The 20149-nt window shown below is 44.9% G+C and overlaps 1 protein-coding gene across 10 annotated transcripts in view; it reads left to right on the top strand.

Moving 5' to 3' along the window:
* CSGALNACT1 (chondroitin sulfate N-acetylgalactosaminyltransferase 1) overlaps positions 1-20149 on the top strand; it is a 333772-nt gene that overhangs the window by 217058 nt on the left and 96565 nt on the right. For 2 of the 10 annotated variants that reach the window (XM_073902605.1, XM_025885941.2), the window contains one exon: positions 12586-12806. The exons of the other annotated variants lie outside the window; for them this stretch is intronic. The gene's annotated coding sequence lies outside the window, so the exon portion shown is untranslated. The remainder of the gene's footprint in view (positions 1-12585; positions 12807-20149) is intronic. 10 annotated transcript variants of the gene reach the window in all.

Here is a 20149-nt window from a genome sequence, read left to right on the forward strand (position 1 = left end):
CTAGAACCCTCAGTTTGTTTCTCAGAGTCCATTGTCTCTCATGGTTTGTCTCCTCCTCCGATTCCCCCCCTTCATTCTTCCCCTCCTGTTATCTTCTTCTTTTTTTTTTTTTTAACATATAATGTATTATTTGTTTCAGAGGTACAGATCTGTGATTCAACAGTCCTGCACAATTCACAGCACTCACCATAGCACATACCCTCCCCAATGTCTATCACCCAGCCACCCCATCCCTCCCAGCCCCCACCACTCCAGCAACCCTGTTTGTTTCCTGAGATTAAGAATTCCTCATATCAGTGAGATCATATGATACATGTCTTTCTCTGATTGACTTATTTCACTCAGCATAATACCCTCCAGTTCCATCCACGTCGTTGCAAATGGCAAGATCTCGTTCCTTTTGATGACTGCATAATATTCCATTGTGTGGAATATTATACCACATCTTCTTTATCCGTTCATCTGTCGATGGACATCTTGGCTCTTTCCACAGTTTGGCTATTGTGGACATTGCTGCTATAAACATTGGGGTGCACATACCCCTTTGGATCCCTACATTTGTATCTTTGGGGTAAATAGTCATCTTTGTTCTTTTTAAGAAGTACCATTTAAGCTTTGTTTTTCATATATCTAAATTTTCCTCCCCAATTAGATTGCATATTCCTTGAAGAGATCTTTAAAAATTTCTCCTATACTACCACAGCAAGGAGCATTCTGAATATATTGTAGTTGCTCAACAAATGGGAACTGAATGTTATCCTATACTCTCTATGCTGGTGATGTACAAAATGTGCAGGATCCAATCCTTGCTCTCAAAGGGCTTACCATCTGTTAGAAAGATGTGAAGCACATAAAAATATATGTTCTGAGACATGGTATGAGGCAGGAGAAAGATGAAATCAAAGTGCTTGAAGACTAAGCAGGATAGAATATATAGCAGTAAAGCAGAGCTTCATGAAGAATCTGACATTTGAGGTCAGTCTCAAAGAAGGAGTAGGGTTTGGAAAAGGGTATATTAAAAGTAGAGAATGAAAAAGAAAAGACACCCTTTTAGATAAAATTACAGCATGAGCAAAGGTGTGGCCCTAGGAAACTACCGAGTCCAGCTGATAGCTTGTTTGCTGCTTCCGTGGCAGTAGAGAGAAAGGGGGGATGTGTGCCCCCACCGTCCAGGCTGAGGTTCTTCGAGTCTAGGCGTGTGAGCTGACCCCCAACTCTCTACGCCACCTCTGCCAAGGGGTTAACTGGCCTCGACACATGCAGCCTTGGAGATGGGGAGCTCACCACCTCTTGAGGTTCCAGCTGTCATCGGGGCATTCTTACCATGGGGCCCTGGTGGGAAGACAGGCAAGTGGGGAGAAGTCCACATGAGAGGCACTGAGAAGGTCAGTCTGAAGAATTTCCAGGCAGTTACTTTTTTTAGTCATGATTGAAGCTGTGAGTTTAGGAAAACTCTCCTGGCAGCTGTGCAGCAGGATGTGGAGTGGGGGCAGCCCTTTTGTGGTGATGAGAACCTGAAGTAGCGAGCTGTTTAAGGGAATAGAAAAGAGAGGACATACCCAAAAGGCTTTGGTAGCACGGACAGTGTTTTTGAAAATACCAAACTAACCTGTTCTTATTCCCAGTAACCCCTAATTGTTCCTCGTTGCCCTGCAGCTTTCCATCAGTTGCAACCAGGATCTTTATTATTTCTGGAGAAGGCTGGGCTTCTGGGATCAAACAGAGTTTGTTTTAAGATCCAGAGTGAGACAGTCTGAAAGCAAGCATTTTTGATTTCCAGAAGCAAGGCTTGGTTGAGAGAGGGAAGGAGGGAAATAGCACGGTAACAGGAAAGGATCTGTGCTTCCCTATGAGCCAGCACTGACCACCTAAGCATAGAATTTGCAGCCGACCATGGTGTTGATGCAGGATGTGGCATGAGGACTGTTTTCTTGAGAATAGAAAAGAAGAACTCAGACAGCAGGCAAGAAGTAGAGGAGTTCTGAAGGGATAGGCTCTTCCTCTCCCTTCCAGGAGCCTGTGCATCCAGGGGGAAGCTCAGGTGAGAGAAACCTTGGGGCACTGTCTGCTGGAAAGGGATTGAGCTCTGTACTAGACAGTGCCTGACGCAGAAACCCTCGAATCTGACTGAGAAGAATCACTGGATTGCACTGAGCACACCTGAACAGGATAGGATGGGCAGGCTGCTCCATGCAGACTTGGGGCATGAAAGCAAAGTTAAATTCAGTTGTAGAAAATAAAGTTCTCTTCTTCCAAAGAAGTCATAGTTGACATAAAATTTCACCTTGGCTACACTCTGAAGAGGTGAGGTGTTCCCACCAACTGCCGGGAGGTGAGTAAGGTTTTACCAGCATTTCACACTTGAGAAATTTAGAGAAGGTCCGTGGTTTGCCAGGGTTATTTAGTTGGTGCGCTGTGCTAGGAAGGGAATGTGGAGATGCCACTGAATCATAACTTTTGACTGAGAACCACACGGGACGTCAGAAATTATCTAGTCCAACCCTAGAATTTTCCCAGATAAGAGATCTTAAATAAATGGAGTGATCCACTCAAAGCTGTGTATCTGCGTCGGGCGGAGCAGTGCTTTCTGGAGTTTCTTCACTAGTCCGGTGTATGTCTGATCAGCCTGGAGAAATTATTATCTATTCCATGTGACATCCATTTCCTTTCTTAATTATGTGCCGATAGGAGTGAACATTCTGACAGGCTGATTAAGTAATTATTTTACATTCATCTAGAAAGCTTGTGCTTTGGGGATTTAAGTTTTTTCATCGCTAAAATAAGGATGATAGATATCTGATCTCTTAGTAGCATGTCAGGAGGATTTAGAAAACAACTTTGTCTGTCCCCAGTTTCCGGCTCTGTGGAATCAGTGTCAGGTTTTTCATTTCATTTAGTAGGAAGTGGCGGCTCTACCAGGTCACCGAACCCAGAGCAGAGCTCAAGTTCAGGCGTGAACGGGTTGCGTGCAGCACGTTGCTATGGGGAGTGGCAGAGAAGAGCACGGCAGGCTCGGTCTAGCCACATCGGACGCAGTAGCTTCGCAGGTGCCCGATTGCAGTGCAGTGTTTGTGTTGGACAGAACTGCTCCTCTCACTCATTTTGTGTGACTCTTATTTTCCCCCATCCCCTTCTCAGACTGTCTTCGAGGTGAGATGTAAAGTCCTGCAAACTTCGTGGACAGTTGCCTTTTTCTGCTTCGCTAGTGGTTCCACAATTTTTTGGAAGGAATTTTGTATCTGAATTACAGTAAATTTGATGCATTGCCATTATGATTTATAAGTGTAGAGACTGAACAAATCCATGCAAAGTCTATTAGTTATCTATGTTAATGAAGGAAAAGGGGTTCAGTGCATCAGCACCATTTCCGCTTACCATCTTTTCATTCACTCCTGTTCTTCATACTTACACTCTGTAATGGGGAAGGGGGCTTGTGGTGATGGTCAATTAAGTGTTAATCAGAGCCCAAATCCTAAAGTGAAACAAAGCAGAGGGAAACAGGGTCCTCTTCAGGATTCAGCTCCCACCCACTTGCTACCTGTCTTGAGCTGAGACCCAGAGGCCTCATTGCTCACGCGGATATCGTGGGCTTCTCCCTGTCACACACCTTTCCAGCTATCGCTTGCCTTCTTATTCTTCTGTGCAACCAAACTTCTTGAAAAAGTTCCTGTATTAATTGTCTCTATTTCCTTCCTACTCTTTAATCCACTGTCCTGTGTCATTTGTACCCATCAGTCCACTAGACGAGTTTTCCACTGAGTTACCAGTGATCTGCATGTGGTTCAGTTCAGTGGTGTTTTTTTCAGTTCTCAGTTTACCTGATTTCTCAGCAGCATCTGACATTGTTGATATTGTATCCTTCTTAAAAGAATATTGTTAAAATTCTCAAACTGAAAGATTTTATTAAGAGTATAATAACCCCATATACTCTCCGAGTTTAAGAAATAACATTTTAACAACATTAACACTTACTTCCTTATAGAGCTTCCAAAGGCTCTATACCGCTCCCCACTCATACAAGGTAACTACTCTTATGACCTTGGTGTTTGTGGGGTCTTAAGGTATCAATGTATTTATCTTCCTCATTTGAGTTTTGTCAATATCCTCCAGCCAAGGACCATCAGGAACGCAGTATTTGGACACGCTGGGTTTATTACTTGTTGCAGCAATTGAGAACACACGCTATGGAGAATCTTGGGGTCTCAGTAAAAGGATGGTAGAGAGAACCTATTCTGTGGATTTGGGTTTTAGTTGGATGATTTGCAAGAGAGTCTGAAGAAGGGAAGATTTACTCCAGAATAGATGTTGTCAGAGAGCAGGAGTAATTCTCTGATTAGGTATCTCAATAAATATTATCTATTGGGAGACTAGAATAAAGATAACATAACTGGTAAAGAAGTAGCCATCAATCATTTTGGCTGCGAAAGGGATGTTAGATATTTTGTGGGTGACACATTGACTTTGTTTTTGTGATTGGACAAAATGATGAAGTAGACTTACTTTGTTTCTTTCATTATGGTCTCAGAGTAACCTTGTCTGAGGCTGGTATTCTTTGAGATGGTTTATGTCTAGTAGGAGAATACATGGCCTTGCTAGGTGTGTCAGGCAGCTTCTGATCATCAGGGGATTGCTTTCTTTCTTTCTTTTTTTTTTCTTTCTCAGTTCTGAACAAGTTGAGAAATCGAATTCAGGCAGAGGGAGACCAAAGTATCAGCTTGGTTATAAGGTTAATTTGAAGAACATAGTTTGGATATGTGGCGAAAATGGGCTTCCTGATATTGGACCCAGGATAGCAGACTTATCTCCTCAGTCATGGGTACCTCTGGTCGTGCTCAGGCTGACCCACGCAGGGCCTCTCTCTCCCGTTCACAACAGGATGGAGTTGGAGGCCATTCAGAGTCAGAGTTTCTACAGACTCAGAACCAGATGTGCTTCTTGCTCTGTACTTTCCCTAAGTTGTCTCATCCACTCTCAGGGTTTGATGACCATTTTTTCCCAATGACCCCAATCTGTATCTCCAGGCTAGACTTCCTCTCTCATATGTTATTCTCCATCTCTACCTGGATATTTCAGAGCACTGCAACTTCACATGACTCAGGCCAAATTCATAATCTCCTCCCTAAATTCAATGTCCCAGGTCTCCATAGCCTGACCCTACAGCTTCACCCCACATTCCAGCCACCCTGATCCACCTGCATGGTCTATATGCACCATGTTGCCTCATGCCTCCAAGCTCTGCCATTTGGTTATTTCTGCCCGGAATGCTCTTTCATTCTTTGTCTGCCTTGCTACACTCTTCTTTCAAGGCCTACCTCAAGTGTCATCTCTCGCAGAAAGCCTTTTTGGAACCCTCTAGGTTGGATTGAATGCTCCTGCTCTATGTTGATCTCTCCTTACCTTTTGCTTCTCTATACAGCAATTAGTTCATTGATTTATCTGTTCATGTGTCTGTCTCCTTCACTATACCTTAAACTCCTTGAGGCCAGGAGCTCATCTTACTCATCTGTACATAGATACATCCATACTTTGATCTTCTGTCTATGTATCTATAGATATATAGGTAGATACCGATCTATCTATATTGATAGATAGAACTAGATGTCTAATACCTTAAACTAGACTTGGCACTTAATGAGTGTTCAGTAAATGTTTGTTAAGCTACTTGTTGTCTGAAGACTTTGTTAACATTTTGTCTAGACCCAGAATGACCAGAGCTTTGGTAATTTTAGTATTGAAAAGAGTAAGCCAAGTATTTTTTAATCTGGTTATATTTTACTTTACTCGAGATATATTCCAGAAAAGTAGTATGTATTTATTTATTTTTAAGTATTTATTTGACAGAGAGAGACAGTGAGAGAGGGAACACAAGCAGGGGGAGTGGGAGAGGGAGAAGCAGGCTTCCCGCTGAGCGGGGAGCCCGATGCGGGGCTCGATCCCAGGACCCCGGGATCATGACCTGAGCCGAAGGCAGATACTTAACGACTGAGCCACCCAGGCACCCCAGAAAAGTAGTATTTAGATTGAAGTTTGTGAAGTACACAACATTTTCTTATTAAATTACATGATATTTTCAGCAAATGGTTTACTTTCATTTCTGATTGTATCGTAGATTAGGACTCCTAATAGTTTAAGTAATATCATTATCAGTCAAGTAAGCATTTTTCATTTTATCTGTAATTTTTATCTGTAAATCATAAATTTATCTGTAATTTTAAGTTAAGGGCCATTGCAAAATGGCTGTCCTACCCTTCTATGAAGGGCATGCAAGCGTCTGGGATGGAAACCTTCTCAGTCCCATGTCCTTCCACTGGGGCCCCGGGATTTCAGGGGACCCGTGCGTGGGAGGTGGGATTCGACCTCAGGTGGCTTTAGTGGGCCCTGCCAGGAATCCCTCAGCTGACAGCAGAGAGGAGATGCCTCTGTTCCCACCCAGTTGGTACTGACAAATTTCTTAGGTTGTCGACCTGTGGCTCGAGGTGTTCCTGTGACTCAGCTACGCTGTCAGGGCTGGCTGCCGTGCTCTAGGCTGGTGGCAGCTTTCCTCTGAGTCTTTTACTACGGCTTTCTGAGCAAGGCTTTGGTGGCCTCAGCTCATCTTTTAGAGCTGTACCACACACTGAGCAGTCTCTACCATCTGCCCCTCCTCTCTCAGAGGAGAGGGAAGCCTGAGTGGGGTTGTCCAGGCAGGGCTCTGCAGGGAAGGCCCCTCAGAACACACCTGGTGCTGGGTAAGAGACGAGCACTGGGTGCAGGGGACTCTGCTGAGGGGGAAGGGCAGGGGGAGCAAGGAGCTGGGGGAGAGAGGCAGGTGCCAATGATCTGAAAACAGACTTGATTGAATTGCAATTCCTATGTAACCAAGGATTTATTTTTCCGATTATCACCTCCTAATTTGGTTTTCTCAAGCAATATTCCTTTGAAATGTCTGCAGGTTCTTAGCGCCAGTCATAATGAAGATAAAAGCAGTAAGGATACCACCCATTGTGAGTATTTCTGTTTGTACTCTGCAAAGCAGTTTCACATTTGTTTAAAGAAAATTGACATTATTTTTCATCACCTTTGCAATGAGGATTGTGTGCCCTGGAAGAAGACTTCTGCCCTGGCAAATAAATTGGACAAAGAACACAAAAGTTCCATGCTGAGGGACATGCTTGCTTTTCTGAATTGAGTCTGATGATGTGGTCAGTCTGTGTTCTACACTATTGGTGGATTTCCGTGGTCACTTCTTATCACTTCTCAGAGCTGGCGTGCCACTTTACACGTGTCTGCGGTGGAGACCGTGTCCGTGTTTTCTCTTCTGCTTCTTTTGTCTGATTCCTTTTTTTTTTTTTTTTAAGATTTTATTTATTTATTTGATGAGACAGCGAGAGCACACAAGCAGGGGGAGCAGCAGAGGGAGAGGGAGAAGCAGACTCCCCACTGAGCCGGGGCTCGATCCCAGAACTCTAGGATTGTGACCTGAGCTGGAGGCAGATGCTTAACCGACTGAGCCACCGAGGTGCCCCTTTCTGTCTGATTCTTAAGCTGAGGCTGTAGAACATATGACAAAGGTACCCTTCGTTGTGTTGTATCATGGAGCCAGCAGATGGAAATAAATATCTGCCAGGCATCAGCAAGCAACAGTGCTAGTCCATGGTAGCTGAGGAAAGTCCTTAAAAATCTTACCTCATTATAGGCTTTTAATAGAGATAAAGCAATGTTCATTAAAAGCTGAACCCTCCTTAGACTCACTATTCCACAGAATAATTGCACTTATATCAATCTCGAGACCCATTAGCTTGGTGCCAAGAAAAAAATTCCAACTCTGCTTTCTAGATAGAAGGAGCTATATAAAAAAAATAAATAAATAAACAAGGATGAATACACAATGCCCATTGCATTTCTTTTCACCTTGCCCCAGGGCATATGAAAAAGGGTTGAACACTAAGAAACACAATCAGACCAAAACTCTCCCCAGTGTCCCCATTTCTACCCAATAAATAATACCTTGAAAAGTTCATCTGAAAGTTCTCTGGCCCTTCCAACCAGAGCAGTCGTTCTCTGCTCTGAACTACAGCAGCATTTTGTTTCTATTACTAATGATTGATCGCAGTCCCCTAGTATCTCAGTTATTTTTATACCTGTCCCTCCCAGGGGACCATTACCCTTGTGAGGACAATTGACTCTCCTCTTTAGCCCCTACCATAGTTGACATGGTCCTTTTCACACAGTAAACATTCTATACATACTTGATGAATGAGTGGATAAAATTCATAATAATTGGCACATCAGTGCAGAATTTCAGAAAAATTATTTTCTGTGTTCATGATATAATGGAGTGTTTGCTTCTTACGAGAGTCCCATATCCCTTTCTGGTAAAGCAGGGTGGGTGTGGACTGAGCGTGTGGTGTGTTCAGAGCTGCGGCTCATCTCCCCTAGGCACCTAATGCATTGTAGGTCACTGTAGCCTGGGACAAAACTGTGTATGTTTTGCTCCTTTGACATTATGTAGTGCAGTTGTAGAAATTGTAGCAACTGTTGCAGATTCACGTAAGTCATCAAAAGGATAATATTCCAATTTATCTTTCAGGAAAGAGGTATTTTATGCCTGTTGCCCATCTTGGGCAGCTTTGAACTGAGGGCTGTTATGTATCAGGATAATGATGTACAGTCAGAAGAGGGAACCCGGGGACTCTTCTCACCAGAGACGTTGTGAAGCCTTATTTTGGGAAGCAGCTTTCATTGTTGTTTGAAGTTTTCTTTTGAACCCCAGGAATATCTCTAGTACCAGCAGGTGAAATCAGAACACTAGTGTATTGTCTCATATCATTTGGAGCTACCGGAAAACTGCATTTCAAAAGTATCCTAGGAAGTTCTGAGATTTCTCCCAAACAGACCCTTTAATAGTGACTCAGCAGGTCTGACAGCTGAGTTGTGCCCAGGGTCCGGGCAGTCAGTTCTCTGGTCAGTAAAGTTTGCTTGCAGCTTGCGCTCATGTCCATAGCTCTGAACTATATCATCCTGAGGCCCAAAGGACGTTGAAGAAGCTCAAGAAAACCGCCCCTGTGCGCTTCCACTCTGCCCGGAGACTGAGCTAAGCCTTTCAATGCGATTGCCGTTTAAAACTCCCTCTGTACCACTTGGTGTAAATGGCAGTTTGCGGAGAACTTTTCAGATTCATTACAGATTTCTTTTTCTTTTCCTTTCCTTTCTTTCTTTTTTTTTTTTTTTAAACTGGGCTTTACGGGGACGATAGGGATGTGAGAGAATTACTTTGATTTGAACTTTTGGGAGTGTCGTTCAGAGGCAAGAGACCGGGAGTGTGGAGCCCGTAAATGTGTATAAACTTCAGCTGTTCCTCCTTGGTTGACTTTTCTGAGCCATGAAATGGCATCAGTGTCAGGCTTGTATGTGGGGGCTTGGGCCTCACTTTGGCTCGCATGTGAGCTTTGTGCCCGGTGCTTCACATGCACGATCTTGTTTCCTCTCAGAAGGACCCGAGGCCCTCTCTGTGCTCCTGTGCTTGGGAAACTAAGGCTGAGGGAAGCCAAGCAACTGTAGGACTGAATAGTCTGCACCCTAGAACCTGTCCTCTCAGCCACTGAGCTGTACTGATAGGATAGAAGGGGACACGAGGTGGTGCTTCGAGAGTCAAAACAAATAGAAATGTGAAGTCTTATCGAGGTGCAGGAATTGGCAGAGCAGGCCCTTGCCCGTGCAGATAATTCGAAGAATGCGGGTGGGGGCCTCCTAACAGAGGCCTCCCCCTCTACCTGACATTCCATGGGTTGTGCCACGTCCACACGTCCAAAACCAAGCTTGTCTTTCTGCTAAATCTCTTGTGTGTTGGCTTTTTCAGTGGTAGCCCCATCGTATGAGTCACACAAGCTAAATCCTAGGCCTTGTTCTTGGCGGACACTTTCTTTCTTCCTCTTGTCTGATTGGCATCCACATCTTGGAGGTGGTACCCAAGAAAACCTTCTTGAATCCACCCTCCCCCCATATTTCGTGCTGCTGCTTCCACGTGCCTTCGTTGGAATACCGAGGTGGTGGGTGGCTTCTTAACTGGCCTCTCTCTAACGGTGGTCTTTCCGTCTCCAGCCAGGCTCAGCCCTGCCCATTTGCTAGGATTCAGTTCTGATCATGTGCCTCTCTTATCTAAAAACTTAAATGGCTGATCATCACCTGTAGAATAAAGTTTAAATCCCCTGTCATGATATAAGGGCTGGTTGTAGTCTGTACAGGCTGCTATTTTAAAGTACCATCGACTAGTGGTGTAACTAACAAACACTGATTCCTCACAGTTCCAGAAGCCAGAAGTGCGAGATCAGGATGTCAGCGTGGTCGGGTTCCGGTGAGAGCTCTCTTCTACACCTGGCTCTTTGCTATAAACCCTTTCCGAGCTCCTCTCCTGCCTCCTTACCGTCCAGCACTGTGCATCGTGCATTCCCACATCAGCCTTCTTTCTGCTCTTCCCCGTTACTATGAACACTCCTCTGTTGAGCATGTAGCAAGCTATAGAGAAGCCTTGTAGCATAGTGATCAAGAGCACAGACGATGGAGACATGCTTGCCTGGATGAAAAGCCCAGTTCTGTTGTTTCATTGCCAGATGACTCAGGCAAATGTCTGACCTCTGCCTACATGTCCTTATCTGCAAAATGGGTATGATATTAATAGAACCTGCATCATAGGAGACATCAGAGAAGCTGGAGGAAGATGCAGATAGAGTGGGATCATAGAAAGGCAAAAGTTTACAGAAAGAGGCTGGACTATGTTAAGAGTGACACAGAGAACATGTTCGTGAATGTTACATAGTATTAAACTGTATGACAAACTTGGATTAAGTAAGTACTCTGTGCTATTTAGCTTATGTAGAAATAGGACAGTGTCTCTGGTGGATAAATTTCTTGATAGGAGCAATGTCTGGAAATACTTATAGCCAGTACCTTAATAATCAGTTAACCCTCTAGCAGGGACAGTTGACTACAAGATAGGCTTGGGAGGGGTATTAGGAGTGGGCGCTGAAGAAGGGGTAGGGAAACCTGGAAGAGGTGCTCATGGGCGCAGTGGGCCGGAACAGAATCTCCTTGCAGTCAGTGCGAGGTTTTATTTTTGTGAAAAATAATAATACGTCTTACATTTATGTAATATTGGACATCTTCCTGTTAATTTTTTCTCTATTACTGGTTCTATTTCCAGATCGAGATAGATGGCATAAAGAGAGAAGGCTTTGCTGATCTAGCTTCGTGGGGTTTCTAAAATAATTCTGCACAATACGTGCTTTCTCTAGTCCTGTTGTATAATAACCACTTACTAAAAGAAAGCCCCTCATTTGTGTGCTGCTGTCTTCCCTGTAGGTGGGGAGGAACGAGGAGAACTGAAAGGTGGTAGGCTGTTTATTTCATCTTGACTGAAAGTAGCAGTTATCTTCTTAACCCTTCTTACCCCAAACATGCCAGCAGAACATGTCAAATAACTCTTGAGAGTGGCTGTCAGCACCGCTTTGATGCAGGATGTTTCCAGTGATGGTTCCTTCCAGCGTCTGATGGGGGCGGAGAGCGGCAGTGCTCACGCCCTTCTTTCATGAGACGGGAGGCCGCTGCTGACCCTGACAGCATTGCACAGCATCTTGCTGACTGATGCCCAGGCCCGGGGAGGAGGGGGAAGAAAGACAGACCTGGGAGAGGGCAGCACACTCTAGTCATGAGAAGACTACATATGCCAGAGAGAACAGGCTCCTCGGTCATCGCTTTTTGCACACTCAAGCAGGGAGTCCCACCTTAGGGAAGCCCAAGATGGAGAAGGGGGACAGAGGTCCCCCAACTCTGACCTTCAGATCAGAGTGCCATTTTGCACTTCGAGAGACTGGTATCTATGGACTGCTCCTCTTTGGAGGCCTGTTTTGTCCTGTTTCTAGGGCTTTCCCCACCGTGTGTATTCTCAGCTTCTGGCTCTTTCTCTGTGGCCCTGTTTGTGGGCATTGCCTCCCGTTGCTGGTTTTCTCTAATTCCACACATTGCATAGCTCTGTCTATGCCTGGCAGCATCAGGCTGATGGAAGTAGGTGACTGTGGTGGTTTTGGGGGATGTGGAGGCCCGCTAGCTGCGTGGAAAGGTCACTGGCCTCCCCAGATCCCAGTTTCCTCATCTCAGAGAACAGGGATCAATGACTCACATTCGTTTAGGTAAGACAGCAAGTAATGCATGAGGCCTAGTGATTCTCCGGCGGTCCTCAGTGGCGCCCCCTCCCCTCCCAGGGCTGCCTGAACAGACGACCCAGGTGAACACTTTTATCTTACCTGGGAGCTCTGTGTCTATAAATGTTTTAAAGCCATTGGGCAGTACATGGTAGAGGCATTTGTTAAACATTTTTTAAAAGATTTTATTTATTTGTGAGTGAGGGGAGGGGCAAAAGGGGGAGGGGGAGAGAGAATCTTAAGCAGGCTCCACCCTCAGCGTGGAACTCCACACGGGGCTTGATCCCACGATTCTGAGATCATGACCTGAGCCAAAACCAAGGGTCGGGTGCTTAACCGACTGCGCCACGCAGGTGCCCCATTAAACCTTATTTCTCATCCTCTTCTTCCTTCTCCTGTCTGCTAATAGGGGGCATGGATCATGTTATCAGAAAGGAGAGAAGTCCACTTTCCCTCTCCGTGCTGCCCTCATTCTAACTAACGTGTGGCTCATCTCATCCTGGAGCCTCCTCAGCCTCCGTGGCATCGTGTGCCGTGATTCACGCCTCTGACCTCACCTCGGAGCTGATAGCTACCACTCAGCAACTCTGGCATCTGCTCAGGGCTCTGTGCTTATGACTGAGCTAGAAGGTACTTGGCTGTGAGCATTGCTCACTCTTAATTAGTCCCCTCCTTGTTAGTTAACAGTGTGCATTTCCCTGGAAGCTGTGCTGTGTGACCTTGGGAATGTGGTCTCTGGTGGGGGGAGGGGTGCCTTTGCCTGAATCTGCACGGATGCCGGGGCTGACTTTGGCCTACACATGAGGGTATTCGTTGACACACGGTGAATGGCCATTGCCTGGGCATCTTCTTTTGCCATGCTTTGGAGGAAAGAAGTGAGAAATCAGTGTTTGGCAGGAAAGAGTTCCGTAGTGATTCCAGCCAGCATCTTAACCATCAGAGAGATGTTCTCTTTTGCTCCTTTCAAAGAAGAACATCTCTCAGTTGATTAAAAATTCGACTTAACTAGGGTGCTTTTTGGTGGAGCTGTCTTCAACCCGATAGGTGGGTATAAGCTCTTGGCGTCTGCTCAGAAGCACTGGCTGTCGTGTTGCTGACGTCTTCTTTCCCGGCCCCAGCCGCGGGGCCAAGGCAACGCTCCCACTGGCTATGGCTGGGACTGGCATTATTTCTAGGGATAGTGTGAGTTTGCAGAGCTTGTAAGCGTTGTGGAAATGCAAACCCCAGCTAAATGGGGAGGTAAAAAATTGCACAGAAACAGTGTTTACTGTTTACTGCACATCTGAGGGGCTGGACAAGCTCATAAATAGGAAGATTCATTTTGAGTTCAGAAGCAAGACAAATCGGACATGATGGTTGCAGAATGAGGAACGGGTCTCAGCAAGCAGTCCAGGATCATTGAGGGTGCTGAACAGGATAGCCCAGTGGGTAAGAGCAGGGTGTTAGCATCAGACGAAGCTGGGTTTGAAACCAGGCTTGGCTGCTTGCCCCTGTGCACCTTGGGCAAATGACTTCACTGCTCTAAGCCTCGGTTTCCTTGTGTTTAATGGGGGATAATAAGACTTAGCTCATAAGATTGTTTTGAGGATTAAATGAGATAATGTTTATAAAGTGCTTAGTGTGATGTCTGGCCCGAAGTAAATGCTCAGTAAGTGGTTGTAATTACGAGCAATGAGTTCTGGAAGCCTGGTTTCACGGGGTTCTCATTTGGTGGGGCTGGGCGGCTCCACCAGCTGCAGAGAGCCCCGCAGGACTGAGGGGGAGACGGAGACTAGGCAGGTCTGTCTGCAGTGTTTTGGCAGCAGACTCAGCCCTTCATATGTGCTGGAGACACTTTCCTGCTGGGAAAAGTTTCCTTATTAGACTTACTCTAAGTCCCTTGAGTGATGCCTTCTTGTGCCAGGACGCTTCTCTCTTTTCCCTCTGTAGGCTCCATGACTGCCCCCTGTGCTGGCTGATCCCCTAGGACGCTTCTTGAAACAAGGTTGGAGGTAGCGAGGTAGGGCGAGGGTGGGGGGGAACAGTAAATCTCTGCATATTAAGGAAGCCCCCCTCTATCAGTTCTTCCCTTTGAAGTTTCACCAGCAAATTAAAAACCAAAATTAAAACAAGAGAGAATAGCAGAAACAGTTTAGACCTGTTTCCTGACTTTTTGGCTTGTGTGGTTGTGATTAATCTCTGTATCTTTACTTTCTGACAAGCAGACCCCAATTTCTTCTACCACATTTCTTTTTTCCTGCTTTGAGGTAGGGAAAAGGGAATCGGAATGATTCTTTCAGGAGACCAGTGTGGAGTTGGGGGGATGGAAGGGTACCTCTCATCTAAGAAGTATTCAACCCACAGGTAGTCAGCCCTGTTCCTTTGGGCTGCTCTGTGCTGGTCCCTGGAGAATATGCTCCCAGAGCCAGGTTATAGGGAGGACCTCACAGAACAGACCAGCTGAGTCTGAGTCCTCTAGGAAGGGAGGGGAGTGCGTTCCTGGCAGCGGTGTGGGGACGTGGCCTGGCGGCAGGTGTTGGACACCCTGGGACTGAGTCAGTGTGGTCCAGAGGCAGGCGGGTCACTCTGGGAAGGGGACAGCAAGGCAGGCGCCCTGGGCTGTGGAATTCGCTGTTGACTGGGGGCCATGGAAACGAAGCACAGTCAGGAGGTCAGTAACCCCCTGAAGCAAAGGTCCCTGGGGGTGCCCAGGAAGGTTCATCAGAGTGAGAAAACAAACAAACAAAAAATGTTCTCCTGCATTATTTTAAGAGTGCTGTTTTGTGAATACATAATACAACAATGCTGTAAAACGTGTATGTAACTTATAAGTGAGTAAATTTACATACTTCTCTATCATCTATATGTCAAAAGTTACTTATCACCTGGAATGTGCTATCATGTTTGATAAGTTTGGAGACGGCTGACCGTGAGGCCCAAGGTCGGGGGAGGAAAGCAGCAAAACTGCTGACGTGATGAGGCCACAGCCCGCGTAGCCCCCTCTCTGTGTGAGGGCAGAGCCTTGGGCCCAGGCCAGGGGGCTGGTATCAGGGCTGGATGAGGTCAGGGAGGAATACTTCAGACTCCTCATGGCCCGTTCGACTCCACTCTGGGTGTTTGACTGTCGACTTCGCTTGGAAGCCCATGGGATCTGGGACTCGGCCGCAGCACCTCTTCATTTTTAGGCGGTGATACTGCTCCGCTTCCCTCCTTGCTTCAGCTCTTCATTCTCTGTCAGGAACATACCCGAGGATAAAGCATTTGGCACTAGAGAAGATGCTGACTAAAGACTCACGGGGAAAAAGAAACCTGCGTTCCAGAAAGCGCTGTGACACCTGGGAACCCCAGCTCTAACGCTTCCAGGTGGATGTGGTTTAGGGAGATTATGAGCTCTTATGCTCATTTTCGGGCCGTTTTCACTTCTTTGCAAGTGCCTCAACCCTAAACGAACTGTGCACAAGAGGCAGATGATTGTGGACTCAACAAAGCAGTTGCAGGAGTTGGCTGTATATACTCATTTCCTTTAAGAGAAGGCAGATGGAAAAACCTTGGGAAAATCCATAAACAGAATGCACTGGGAGTAGGCACTGTGAGCTTCAGGGTTTTTCAGCTCTCATGATGGCTTTTTATCTGTTTTCTGTTGAATTTTGAAGAAATGCACTCCACTTCTGCCCTATGTGATCGGCCACTCATCTCAAACCCCCAGGACAGTGTGGGAGGCAAACACACGGCGGGATGAAAGCCCACAGGAGACAATGCTGAGGGTCAGATTGGAAGCTCCTTGCATGGGAGAGTCAGTCCAAGGTGGATGGACGGAATTCTAAAGGAAGCCACGTGTTTGAGTGAAGTTTACAGTGTTACATGCATTTACATTACATATACATTTTTGAGAGCATTTGGAAGCTCTTTGAATAAGAATTCTTGCATGATGCCTTTTCCACACACGTCCAGGATGCTGTATTTATCCAAGAGATAGAACCTCCATTTATGTTCTGTTAGTACAGCTAATCCTTTGACTGAAGGTTAGCTTGTGGCCTTGGCATCAAAGAGCTGACTCTACGGGCCAGAGTGGAGTAGACTCGCACGGCCGCCGGGGCTTTGGCCTCCCCCTCCCTGGCCCAGGAGACCCTGCCTGTTTTCTTCCCCCGTCAGCCCTCTTGGCTGTGCCTGCACACGGGTGGAGATGTCTTGTAGAATTTACTGCCGCCCCTTGAATGGTTTCCTCTGTCGCTCACAAGGCCTGTCATCGTAGTGTGTGGAACTGCCTGACCTGGTCTCACTGTGAAGCCACTGTCCTTTCTGCCTGCTGCTGACCCTGACAGCATTGCATCCGTGGGTGTCCTGGAATCCTTGGTGACTTATGAGCATCTTGTGGCCGTTAATAGACACATCTTGGCAGGCTCTCGTCATAGCACACAGCTCTCATGACCCAAATGTTCCCTGGGATCTGTAGAGTGAAGTGCCCACGCCCATCCTTCCACTTCTTAGGATAGGTACTTCTGTCCTCGTCATAGAATTTCTAACCTCCACTGTCCCCATTTGGGGTAAAATGTTGGACTCTGAACCAGACTTAGGCTTGGCTTGGTTTTACCCTCTAAGAGCATCCACTCAAAGATGAAATGATGCCCAGAGCCACTTGTCTATCTTATCTTAACAACTGTTGTTGATTTCTACCATTTATTTTAAACTTTTGTCATTTTAAAATGTATTTATTTATACGTCTCAACACCCCTGTCTTCCACGTACGTTTGGTAAGCATTAACACTTTATATCTGTTTTAATGGTGTTTGCCTATAGGAGGCTTATATTATAGTCATTTGAACTATAAAGCTTATAAATGTGCGGATACTGGAATTTGTGCTTGGTTCATCTTCTCCTGTAATTTCTTACAGGAGTACATTCAACATCGTGGGTGCTTAATAACTATTTGTTTTAAGCGTGGTAACAGTATCCTAGATGGAGTAGACTGTGATTCTGACTCACTGTTGGGTCACTGCTCGGTCATTTGGAGAGCTGGGTGATGTTCTGGATGCTTCCCGCTCCCAGCAGGATGTCAGAGCTGTCAGACAACTTGCACCTAGAGTCTGAGAAACCCATCCATTGCTGGACCCCTTGGCAGAGGCCCACTGTGTCTTTCAGATTCTCTACCTTACGTGTTCAGAAAGTGCTGTAGATTCCTTAAACAATCCCCTACCTAGAGACCCTAGGGAAAATGTTCTTAGGGTTATCCTGGCCCACGGATGATGGAACACCAGTCTGCACTGAGAATGCTTTTCCATTCTGAGAGTTTGGAGGATAACCTTGCTTTATGTGGGCTCAGACCTGGGTGGATGCTAGAAAGCATTGCTCTTCAACATTGTCTTGCCTTGATAGTAGACTATGAAGAAGCCTATACCCTGTGGTTTTTGTTGCCCAGAGATTGCAAGAATGGTAGCAGAACCATTGTGCTTTGGATAGTCCCTCCATTCTAATCAATAAACCCAGTGTTTGGGACAAGATGTGTCACAGAGCCATCCTTGGGAGTTGGCCAAGGACAGGAAAGTATTGAGGAAAGCAATTAGTAAGGATGGACATTTAGAAATATAAGTGGCAAGAGGAGCGCCTGGTTGGCTCAGTTGGTAGAGCATGTGACTCTTGATGTTGGGGTGTGAGTTCAAGCCCCATATTGGGTATAGAGATTACTTAAGAGAATAAAAATCTTTAAAAAAATTTTTAAAAATTGAATTGTAAGTGGCAAGAAATCTGATGAACACAAGGATTTTTTTCTATTAAAAAATAGGAATATGCATCTCTCTTCTCCCAAAGGTTCTAAAATTGGTTATTGACAGGGCTCCAGCTTGCTCTCCACTCCTTCTCTGTTCCCAACCACCCCCAAAGACTGAACTAGTCTAAAATCTGGGTGCCTTTTCTAAGTTTTTTAAAATAGTAGCACTATGCTGCTGTGACCACATAAAGCTGTATTTTCACTGTCACCTCCAGCTTGTAGTAGTCTTTGGTAATTACATGGTGCTTTCCATCTGTAAGTCTGTAAACACATGGTAAATGTTAACTCTTACTTCTCCCAGCACTTCTGTGGATATAGGGAGAGATTGCACGGTGTCTTTTAGCCCTGCGTTTGGTCTGGTTTCCCTATAGGTTTCGCTCGATGTTTGGTCTGGTTACATCTCATTGAGGTGTTCTTTCCTGACTGGTGAAGTAACATGTGCTCTTTTTTTTTTTTAATTTTATTTTATTATGTTATGTTAATCACCATACATTACATCATTAGTTTTTGATATAGTGTTCCATGATTCATTGTTTGTGTATAACATCCAGTGCTCCATGCTCCATCCAGTGCTCCATGCTCCATCCAGTGCAGTACATGCCCTCTTTAATACCCATCACTGGGTTAACCCATCCCCCCACCCCCACCCCTCTAGAACCCTCAGTTTGTTTCTCAGAGTCCATAGTCTCTCACGGTTCGTCTCCCCCTCCGATTTCCCCCCCTTCATTTTTCCCTTCCTACTATGTTCATTTTTAACATATAATGTATTATTTGTTTCAGAGGTACAGGTCTGTCATTCAACAGTCTTATACAATTCACAGCACTCGCCATAGCACATACCCTCCCCAGGGTCCATCACCCAGCCACCCCATCCCTCCCACCCTCACAACTCTAGCAACCCTCAGTTTGTTTCCTGAGATTAAGAATTCCTCGTATCAGTGAGATCATATGATACATGTCTTTCTCTGATTGACTTATTTCGCTTAGCATAATACCGTCTAGTTCCATCCACGTCATTGCAAATGGCAAGATTTCGGGGCTTTTTTGATGGCTGCATAACATTCCATTGTATATATATACCACATTTTCTTTATCCATTCATCTGTCGATGGACATCTTAACTCTTTCCATAGTTTGGCTATTGTGGACATGTGCTTTAAGAATGATGTTCTATGCTGCCAAATGAAAACCCTAAAGTCTCCGTAGAAGCAAGAAGCCAAAAGATAGGCCGCCTGACTTTAGGAAGGACATACTCCTAGCCTCCACAGTTTAGCCAGTTATGGTTTTGCTTACAGATTAGATTGCTAGAATAGTTAGAAAACATTCTGTCTGTTAAAGAATGTAGAACTTTGTTTCTGATGCATATTATCTGCTGCTGACTTTTAAAAGGAGAAATCCATCACTGCTTCTTTGGCTATAATTTTTATGGCTTTTTCTTATTTCTTGTAAAGAGTCATTTCTTCCTAAGATCTGTTTTTTTTTCTCCTTTTACATCCCGAAGAATGGAATATCAAGTAACTTTGAAATTTATACTAGTGAATTGCAAAAGCTGGGCTAGATGTTGAAGAGACTTATGGAACAGAACAAAATCATTACTGTACAGTTCTAAATTTCTTTAGCCATCCATAGCTTTAATATATTGCTTCATTAAACAACATGATTTCAATTTATTATGCAAATATAACAATTATTCCAAATATAACAATTAGATTGCGCCCTTTGTTTCTGTGGCACAATAAGTAATGTTGAATGTTCCATTTTTGTTTTTTGATTTGCTTATTTTGCCTTTAATGACAACCCATTTAAAGTAAAAGTCTTTAAAATGGTAGAATAACGTGATAACATGTTTTCACTGGTAATTTAATACTTGGATATAATGAGTTCATCTGAGAGATTTCATTAAAAACAGCAAGGTGCCTGAATACCAAAGCTGAGATGTTTTTAATCACAGAATTATAGTAATTATACAAATCCCAAGATTTTCATCAGACAGAACAGGCTTCCAGAGCTAAACATGCACTTTAAACTTAGTGCTAATAACTGTGTATTGTTCTAAATTATAGCAGAGAGACTCCTTGGGCCAAGGGGAATATTGGAATTGAATTTTTAAGGAAAATTGAGAAATAAACTATTTTGGTAATATAGTTTATATGATGTAAGAGCCACATCACCAGGGTAATAGAAGAGGATCTTTCTCTGTGTGCATTAGACATAGCAGGTGCATATCAGA

Source organism: Callorhinus ursinus, unplaced genomic scaffold (genome assembly GCF_003265705.2).
Source record: "Callorhinus ursinus isolate GAN/ISIS: 27379988/994484 unplaced genomic scaffold, GSC_fseal_2.0 scaffold17, whole genome shotgun sequence".
Taxonomy (NCBI): Eukaryota; Metazoa; Chordata; class Mammalia; order Carnivora; family Otariidae; genus Callorhinus; species Callorhinus ursinus.